Here is an 11110-nt window from a genome sequence, read left to right on the forward strand (position 1 = left end):
AACCATTACTTCTAATTGGTCACAATTATCCAAAGAGCTATGAGGACATACATATTCTCAACCTATCTCCAAGTAACTAGAATGTTAGAGAAATTAAAGGTGTCAGCTCTAAAGCTGACTGAAGAAAAGGGGAGACACATCCGCAACAATGCTAGATAAAGAGATATCCGCTACACATCTAGATAAACATTGTAAGATGCGTCCGCTGCTTTACAGCTGGATAAGATTAGGAGAGAGATAAAGATGAGAGGGACATATGCTACACAGCTGGACTAATTACGTGTGATGAGTTAAACCAGTGCTAGAAAGATCTTGTGCCAGGTTGAAAGCGGACTAACAAAGCAACCAAATGTATCTTTCTTCGACTCTCTCATAGTGCTCAATAGAAACAACGTCTTCTTCGGTCTTCAACTGTTGATGATAAACTATCGAACCTCATAGAACCTTGACAATTAACTCTTCTCTTCGATTTCTTGCTTATAAATTTCTACTTCCCTTTGGCCTTATTGAACAAAACGTAACGATGATTTTTTTCATTTTTCATTTTTTTCATTTTTTTTTCATCTTTTTTTTTTTTTTTTTGGAAACAAAAATTACAAGACAACAATTTACATGGCCATGAGAGAAGGACTTTCAAAACTTGGATCTTCGCAACTTGTGATGTCTTGGATTCTAACAACTTATATCATTTGCTCTTATAACTTCAACTTTGATTTTTGAATTATTCTTTTCTATTGTTGCTTCTAAACCTAAAACGTCTTCAACTTTCTTAATAGATTTTGATGTCGCTCCGCTTGTTGATGATGATAAGTTTCTACTGAGAGAGAGTCGCAATCCAGTAACTAAGACTACATTGTGAGGTTGCTTTGTCTTCCTGGCATTTCCTGACCTACTTGCCTTTCCATCATGTATGGTTAGGTCCATCACGGTTACCCTCTAAAAGGAACAAGTTCTCTCCTGAATTTCAAGTATCTCAATGTCTTTTTCTCTAATGTCTCAAAAGGTTGTTATCCCTAGCATTCCAATTTCTATCTTTTCGGTGAGAAACAGTATGTAAACTTGGCTAACCGGATACCATGTGATGCTAGAAGTTTCAAAAGTGAAACTAAAAAGTTCTTCCCCACCCCCAAACTTAAATCTAACATTGTCCTCGATGTTCTAAAGATAAAATTAAAAGCATGAACAAGGAGAAAATGTTACCACTTGAAGAAAAAGAGTTAAGGAAAGACATTACCATGTTGCATGAGCATGGGTTACCTCCCAAGAAGTGTTAAGTTTAAATTCTTCAGCCAGACTTAGGAAAGGATTAGTCAACTCGAACCGTATAACAGTAGCCGGAACAACTGTGGGTCTTCAAAACCAAATAGAGCTGACCAAAGGAAACTGCAGTAAACCAAGAAAATGAACAAGACTAGCATGCCCTTACCTAGTTTCCTGATTAACACAACTACGTCTAATTGTGGTTCAGGTTCAGGTTCTATAAAAGGGTCTAAATATATTTCTTTAGGCTGCAACTCCTCAAAAGTGAGATCCGAATTATTAGGTCCTAGAGTCTGTAAAAACTCAAATAAAAATTTAGAAGCACATAATAATAACCTAAATAATTGAGGATCCTCTAAGTCAATCAGGTTTGACTTACAAAATTGACCACAGTGAGGGTAGTAGTCATTCTTAAGAAAATGTGTTGATTCTAATTTCCTAAAGCATTTAGGTTTAGTCTCACAACTAAATATTCGACACATTTGAAATATAAACGTTCCCACATTTGGAAGAAAACTATTTGGTGGGAAAACAAAGTCAATAAGGGCATCATAGCCTGGGCAAACCACATCAACCAGAGGATGGGTTTCTAATGACTGAACTTATTTCTGGACATTATTAGGTTCGGGAAAACGTGTATGGAGATAATCTTGTACGATGGTTGAGGCACAAATGTCAAGACCTACACGAGGGAACTTTCTAAGAGTTAAAGGTAAAGCACATGGAGAATGATAATCACCCCCAAACTTAGATTTTTGGGTGTATCTAGGTAGACTAACTACAATTTCCCTAATTTCTAGATCATCGGAATCCTGAAAATGGTCAATTGCTTCTGTTAGGTTATACTCAGGTGATGCATCCTCACTCATATTTAAAAGCTCTACGAGTTCATCTTGTTCATCTAAGACTATTGTTTATAAATCGCTAGACTCTAAAACATTATTCTCAGAATAAACTCGTTCCTCTAAATCATTATCGGCTTTGTAAACAGAAAATACTACATCGTCTAAAACGAGGGTATCTCTAGTCAAATCCTCGTCCTTTTGAACAGGTGAATAAATATTAAAATTATTTGTATTTGAAATAGAAATAATATTATCATTGTAAAGCTCAATTGGAGTATCCATTTCCTGATCACTATTCCTACATAAGTATGATTCTCCATCAACACTATCCTCATCATAATAACATGAAAAAGATTGAACCTCATCAAAACAAGTAGTGCTACCAATTATAACCTTGTTATCTTGATTATGTAAATAACTATCTTCATTCTCAAGGGTATTATTGGATACACTATATTGGCAATTCAAGTAATTTCGAGCAATTCTTTCGTTCGTCTCAGCTATCCGCTTGAGGTGGTCTTCTAAAGAAGGTTCACTCATTATTGTAGTTCTTTCGTCTATAATTATACTATTCATCTCAGCTAACTTACGCGTCGACTCAGCTAACTTCCTGAGGGACTCTTCTAAAGGAGGAATAGGAACAGAGGGATCATAAAAAGGACTACTTTTCAATAGTTTGATTGTATCCTCTAGAGACGAAGAACTAGTACTATAATCTTCTTGCTCGTAAGACTGATGCATGTGTGGATAGTAATTGGGCTCACCAGGGTATGACCCATATCCTTCCAAAGGATGGCGTTCCCAACCACTATTCCCAACATGGTCATAAAAAGGATGATGTCCATATTCAAATTCAGGTCGATAATCATTGTATTGGCTTCTATCATACCAGTTCGACATTCTTAATTGCAAGGGAATTCTACACAATCACAAACAAGGCTGACTCGACCAAATCAAACCTATAAAATCTAGTAAACAACAAGCATGAAGGCTCCACTTAGATTGTTTCTAGACCAGCTTCTAATCTTTCGAAAAGGAATTCGTTCCAATCTGAGCAAACCTCTCTGGAATCAATCCGAGTTTAAGTAAGTTGAATTGAGACGAGAGAAGCTTCGAGGATCTTTGATACCCAAGGTCTCACCGGTATTATAAGGCGGCGCAGTCACGCATTCAACTCGCAGAAATCATCATGAACTTCAAAGTATGCTCAAAAGAGTAACCAATATTTCTCGAACGACTTTCCTATTAAGCTCGTTACCCTATAGGTCTCGTTTTAGTCAAAATTTTAAGCTTAGGTTCGCGTTTGGTTTCGTTTTCCTAAGGCGGGCAAGAAGGAAACGGTGATGAAATCCGAGTCCTTATCTTAATTTGGCAAGGCCTTTCCCTTTACTAGGAAATTAAAACAACTGTATTCAAATCCTCAGCAAATATTCACCTTAAGGCATACAATAAACCCGCTGACAGGGGATTCGCGGGTGTTTCGAAAGCTTACCTCCCGTACCAGACGGGCGCAGAACCGCTGAAGTCGACTCGGGCCATGACTCCTATGTCATGTGCGAACCCGAGGGGCCGAGACGATATTGTAATCGTCGTCCTTCCCTGCAAACAGTTTTATATTTAATGTACCCTTCCTTAGGGTTTAAAAAAAAAATTTGTCCAAGTCCAAAGTCCAAATAAAGTGCAACAGAAAAGAAATAATAAAAAAATAATAATTCCAAAAAATGGAAGGTCTCTAAAATAAATAAATAAATTTTTTTTTTTTTTTTAATTTTTCTTTCGCTCTTTTTTTTTGCTTTGTCTTTTTCCTTCTCTTTTGGCTTTAAGCTTTGATTCCAAGTCTTTAGTATCCAACTTCAAACCTGTAATACAAAGACACACCCAGAGAAACGTAAAAAGAACAAATGAAAATAATAAAAAAAAAACTAAAAATTCTACCTAAGCACAAATCCGCGTCGGCGGCGCCAAAATGATAATATTTTTTAATGATGTTGTAGTAATGAGGTTCAAACTCTCGGACTTGTGAAGATTAAATTTAAAGATTTAATAAAATTATATACAAAAATATTAACAAAGTGGGCGAGAGGTATGAGAAAATAACCAAGACACTGATTCCACTATTACACATGAATTAATGATGGTAAATAATCCAAAACTCTAATTATCTTTTAAGTCCTTTATATCTTAACTCACTAATAATCAAGAAAATTCTCAAACATCAATTGTATCCCTTAAGCATAGATTATCTAAACAAAGCATAACTTATCTAATTGAATCACAACTGATTAGGAAAATTACGCAAACAATTTAAAACTCTGCAAAAGCAGTGATTGAGTGAATTATAATTAAATATTAGAGAAAATAAAATAGTTACCAATTATTCATGCGTAAATAGCTTCCTCATTGCCTTGGTTGTGGGAAAATTAGCCGCTCATCATGTTGGAAACACGCTAAAAAATCATTATTATTGCTCAAAAGGTGTTTACAAATAATGAAAATGGAGAAATAATTCAAAACCGGGTTTTGTAACAATTATATTTGTTACAAACCAAAAAAAAAAGACGATACAGAGGATTGTCACTGTTACTGTTGATCTAAGGCCCACGGCTCTGTGTCGCAAACGCTGGCAAATAAGTCTGCCTCTGATGTACGACCCACGTCTGTGAGTCGTTGTTACTGTTGGAAAACGACGGTCTTGGATGGTCCGTTCTTCGTGTTCTTCATGTTCATCATCATCAGCAGCAGCAGAAACCGAGTTTGGGAAAACTCGAATTTCTTCCTCTCTGGCTCTCTTCATCCCCCCAGACTCTCGACACCCCTTCTCTGTGGTGCTAGCAGCCTATATATACCTATTCTGACCGAGAATATGTTCTCATAACTCCAAATAATTCCCAGCAGTTGATAACAAATATTCCCATGCAAGATACATAGATTTATTCCCTGTTTTGAATCTTCATGCGTCTTTGCACATCTGACACACTCCAATTAGTCTGAAACACGTCCCAGAAGTAGTTAACCATACATCCATCTTACGCCATGCATAGAAAACACGTACAATCCCGTGAAAAACTCTTCTCAAGTACGCACTCCCCTGTTTTCTTCTCACCGAGAATCTAGCCAAATATAGCTGACGAAATCGACCATACCACGCCTATTACCACCATTCAAGTCATCCCAACAATTCCCAGTCGTTGAGTCTCCTTCATTCTCGTCCAAACTGCCAACCCTAATTTTGGTTCTTTGAAACCAGATTTTCCCGCCAAAAACAGATTTGAAAGGTAGAAGATGGTGTCCCCCTAACCAAACTGGGGGTGCGAATAGCAGGTGCCCAACTGAAGTGCCCCTTATCCAAATTGAGGGTGCTTTTAGTACTTTTCTCCGGGAGTCCAAATAGCACTTTTTGAGCAACTTTTTCCACACAAGTGTATTTCTCCAAAAACACCTACAAACACACAAAGCATCAAAATTAGTACAAAAATCGAGCACTAACAATAGAGACATTGAGTACAATTTAGACACAAAAATGTGTCTATCATGTACCCAATTACAGGCTTCACAATCGACTGTACCAGTTGATATACTGTGCTTCATCAATATCCATATGTGTGTTTAGTTCACACATCACCCACTGCCTCATTCTCTCCCGATCGAAATCTTATGCAGAGGTTTGCATCTGTTGTGGCGGGTTAATTGCAATTTGCATAAATCCCACGCAGCTGGAACATAAGTCTTTCTCCCAGGTACCAAACCCCTCTATCCATTTCTGGAGCGTAAAAAACAACTCTACGGAGAGAATAATCAAGAATACCTTGTACATCGTCACGATTATACTCAGGAAAATGAACTTAAGGGTTAACAACAACATTCTTGTGTCTCCGAGTCATTTGTTGATTTCTCTGAACAAAACTGGAAACCGAGCCATCGCTGCCAGTGTCCTTTGCCCAGTTGGTCATGTAGTACATGTCCATAATTGGAAGTCTACGGGTATTGTCTTTAAGAATTAGTTTACCAACACAGAAGTAGGTATACCATCAATACTGCAAATTACTTCATAATTTAGTATTTTGACTTAATATACATTCATAAAAAAAAGTTAATTTAAAAATAATATCTATGATGCCCCAGAAACCAGTGAAGTTAGGTACACCTATGAACGCTTGATCCAGCACAACGTACATTTCTGCTAAAATTGCATACCCCCAATCATAATGTGGTGTTTTTTTTAAGATCTTCTAACGCTTCAAGCCAACCAACATGAGAAACAATAGTTGAGTTTGGAAAGAACGTCTGTCCCAATAACCGTAAAATAAACACCTTTTCGAGTTCAGGATAGTCATCTATATTTGTTGAGTCCTTATTGAAGATAAGGAAACGCTTCAACGCTGAACAGTGTATTCCACCTCCTTTCAAATCTTTATGATTTTCACGTACACGTGATTCTAAAAACGAGGGAACAAGCGACTGCCATTTATTATTTGACACTCATTCATTTTGGTTGAATGGTACAGGCTCTCCCAATCCACTTGGAATCCCGCAAATGAAATACAAATCAAGGGGCGTAATTCCTATTACAAAAATAATACTCCCTCCGTTCCTAATTTATAGGCTGGTTTTGTTTTTAGAGAAAATTAAGGAAATTTAGAGAACTAATCATTGAAAGTGGTCCCCATGACACTTGTCAATAAAAGAAGTGAAGTGAAATGGTCCCCATGACACTTGTCAGCAAAAGGTAAAGTGAAATGGTCCACATGACACTTGTCATCAAAAGAAGTTAAGAGAAAAGTGGTCCCAGAAAACTAAAGTAACATTTGACTTTCCTAATTAGGAAACCAGCCTATTTTTTTTAAACATCTTGTTAGAGCACTGCTCGGTCGAACTCGCATGCGTTGCTATCTCAAGCATGTTTGTCAAGTTTAGGTGTCAAAACTATATGTCTTTATTTCTAGACTACTTATAGCTAAGTCTCGGTTTAGGACAGATTAGGGTAGTTGAGCTCCAGGCTCCATGGCGATTATCTTACGAAGACGAAGAACTACTCGAGGAACTAGTGGAACTTCATCCGAGTAAAAGGTATGTGGAGACTTGAACTTATCTATCACTCAAAAGTCTATCTCTCTATCTCCTACTCTTGAGACAAAGTCGTATAAGTATGATAGTTTTCATACATACACATTTGCTATTTCGAGTTGAGTTTACTCGCCTATCTTTTTCTCGAAATACGTGTTGGTAAGCTTTTGCTTTGACCACTTTTCATCTTTATCCGTGACGAAAGTCATGATGACGTTTCAATCTTAAAAATAGCTTTGATGACGATAATTGTGAATAACAACTGTTATAACATTTTATAAGAATGATTCAATGATTGAAATGTAGAGTTGAGATTACGTAACTGTTGATGGTGGATTTTAGTTCAGGGATAAAATTATAAAACCAAATTTCACCGGCATGGTTGGACGACATAGATCGTCCCATGGCCGGTTGGACAAGCATTGTCCTGCACACCGGCGGGCCCCCTTCACACCTGCATAATCGACCACCTCACGACCTAGCCAGGGAGAAGCAAACGCTCGCCCAAAGTTCGGTCGGCGTGATGCTTTAAGGGTCGCAGGAAATTCCACTAAAGGTCTTAAATTGATCACGACCATTCAACCTCACCACCATGTTTGGATGGCTTAGATCAGACCCATAGCCGTCAGGCAGGTATTGGCATGTTCACCACCGGCCCAATGTTGGACCCACATGGTCGGCCTCCCCAAAAGAGGAGTGTAGCTTGCCAATTCTTCCAGCCAAAGTAGCGTGGACATGAAACCCTAATTAGGGTTTGCGACATATCACATGTGTCGCAAATCAGTCGCGACCATCCATCTTCGCAGGCATATATGGAGGGTGTAGATGTAGACTCAAAGGGTCCCAAGAATGTCAACACAATCGATGTGGTCCCGTCTACATGCGTGACCAATCGGCCAAGGTCAACCATGGCTAGATGCCTCGATTCGTGCGCCCAAACTAGGCATGGTCGCGAGGTTCCAATTGCAAACCGATCTCAACCACTCAACTTTGTCGGACAAATCGAGTGGCTTAGATCACATCTCCATGGGACAGTGAGGTACGGACGTGTACACCGGAAAGCCGTCTGCACGCATGCCCGGTCGGTCTTTCCAAAAACATCTTCCATGCATGGATTCGACCAAGCTGAAAGAAGGTACTTGCGCACCTCCTAAACCTTAATCTGACGGTCGCAGATGTGGGTCGCAAGTCATCTCGTTCGTCCAACTTCGCCAGCTTGGACGGACAGCCTAAGCAGGAGTTAGGCAACCAGTGAGGCATCACCACGATCACCGTCCACCACTCTTCCACATGGGGTGATCGTCCAAATCAGGGCTTGCCTGTATAGCCTCCAAACGATCAGTCAAAGATGGCTGGACGTGATGCTATTTTAAGACGCTTAAATTCGTGACTTACTCCGTTAATCCTTAAAACAACGATGCTTCATACATGCTGAATATATTCGATGCATTACCTGCATAGAATACACACGATATTTCATAAATATCGACTTCCTAAATAACTTAGTTATTTAATCTAGCATCACATGCAACTTTCTGTGGGTCCCACGATCCACACATTCGAGAAATCAAGCATGTCACAAACTGGGGGATACATACTGGGGTATTGGTCTGGCGGTTTACAGCGTGCAGCGTGCAACGCGCCATCACAAGAGCGTGTCAGGAAGACATGGACGGTTAGTGATGATGGGAGAAGTGGGCAAGACTGGTCGTGCGCATTAACGCACGACTCCACTACTCCATCACTCCACTTCCTCCACTTCTCACGAGAGACGAGAGTTAGGCTCAATGACTTGTATAAATAGGTTCTCCTCCCAATTTTCCACAGGACAAGAGACAAGACAGAAGTCAAGTGTTGATACAACGTATCCCAACACCAGAACTGATAGCTTACATTATGCAAGCCAGTTCATCTTTCTGATACAAGTCATACACATCCAACACCTTCACAATCTCAACACCTTCTTCGCTTCCCTCCCTAAGATCAACCCCATCTCCTTCACTTTGTGACCGAAGCAAGTCTGGAACGGACATTTCTTGGTTTAGGACAGAATTGTACAGATTGATTTCTCGAATAAAAAGCACTCCCGTGCAGTGCATTTGTTTAGGGTTTAGATTCATTTCTCATCCACACACCCCAAATTGCCAAAACCGGCAAAAATAGTTTTCACCCATAAACAATTGGCGACCACAGTGGGAGATTAATCTCTCAGTTGTGAAGTCAATTTCTTCAATACCAATTCAATTTTATTGATTTCGAAAATGGTGGATCTTAGGTCTGGATCAGCAACCAATCCTGAAGGGACTAGCGCTGACAACACTCTCGGTGTTGATATCCCAGGTGTCACCGTGCAGCCAGTCAATACCATCAATGTATCTCGTGGAATTACTTCCTCTACAACCAGCACCAGTGGGGAAAGAGGAGATATTCTGTTGGGCGCGACACCTCCTATCACCAGAGCCAGAGCAGCCGCAAACCCTAGCATCTCTTCAAGCGTAACGCCTCCAGCCGTCACCAGAGCAACTGCCACTCCTCCATCGGGACGAGAAGCTGGAGGAGCCAGAGGAGGACAACCCCTATTACCATGGTGGATTTGATGGAGAGACAAGAAGTTCTCGCAAGGGAACAAACGTACATGGCTACAACTCAGAAAGAGGTACTCACTTTTCTTAAGACATTAACTTATCGATTACCACAAGAGCCGCGACAGCCCCTGGAGCCAACAAGGAACGCATTCAACGCACTCGGAAAAGGTACTTCAGCGGCGCGGGCCTACATGGACCTGATCAAAGAAGCGACATCGGATATGAGCGGTCCTATCATGGAGACTCCTACACTGGGGACTGATCCTCACAACGATCCTCCTCAAGTCAATAGTTTCACTATGAACCAGAGGCCGGCGGATCAGGAAGCGGTTTCTCTAGTGGAAAGTTTATGCGAACTTTTACACCTCTCGAAGAATCAGCTGGCGAAGACGTTTTTCTACAATCAACCAGGGGAAGGTCACAACCGTGCCCTACATGTCACCGCACGCATCAAGGATTCAGAGTTCAAGAGGGCCTTATCGACACAGGAGCGTCTTCGAATGTGATTACTCTCAAGACTCTCAGGACATCCAAGGTTCGCCCAGGCATGGTCGTACAGAAGCCTACTACAATGACGGACTTCGAGGAAAACCAAACCAACACGTACGGAAGCTCCGCGGAAAGAATCAGACAAAGTTCGTTACATCCCACTCCCCACGTGGGCGTCAATTCAGGAGTAAGACCGTCTTGCATCATTGAGGGCTAAAACCCATGATGCATCTTTGCTGACGAAGCATTCTTCTCCATCCTGTGAAGCCGCGACCCACGTTCACACGAAGAGGGAGCGGACTTTTGTGGCGAGCCGTGATCATAAAGGAAAAACGGTGTACCAACGCCGCTGTTAGCAATTACCAGGGGAGACTGTCCCCCAGTCTCTCTGCCCAATGGAATGCTACAACAACGACGAGCCACGAGAGGAAGTACCAGATGCTCCACGACAGCTGCAGGACGATACCAATTCCACAACTGATGAGCTCGAAGTGGCCAACATTGGGGATGAGGAATATCCCAGGCCTATCTCCATCAGTTCTACCTTGTCTGCGGAGGAACACACGATACTTGTGCAACTTCTCAAGGAATACCAGGACATATTTTCCCGGACATATGAAGAAATGCCTGGCCTAGATGAAAAACTGGTCACCCACCATCTACATGTCATACCCGGATCCGAGCCGATCAAGCAATCCCGGAGGCAATTCAGGCATGAGGTAGAAGAACAAATGAAGACTGAGATTCAGAAGTTGCCGGCTGCTGGCTAATGTGGTGCCGGTAAAGAAGAAGAATGGACAGATCAGGTGCTGCGTGGATTTCAGAGACTTGAATAGATGCTGCCCCAATGATGATTTTCCTTTACCT

Source organism: Papaver somniferum, chromosome 7, assembly GCF_003573695.1.
Source record: "Papaver somniferum cultivar HN1 chromosome 7, ASM357369v1, whole genome shotgun sequence".
In the NCBI taxonomy this organism is placed as follows: Eukaryota; Viridiplantae; Streptophyta; class Magnoliopsida; order Ranunculales; family Papaveraceae; genus Papaver; species Papaver somniferum.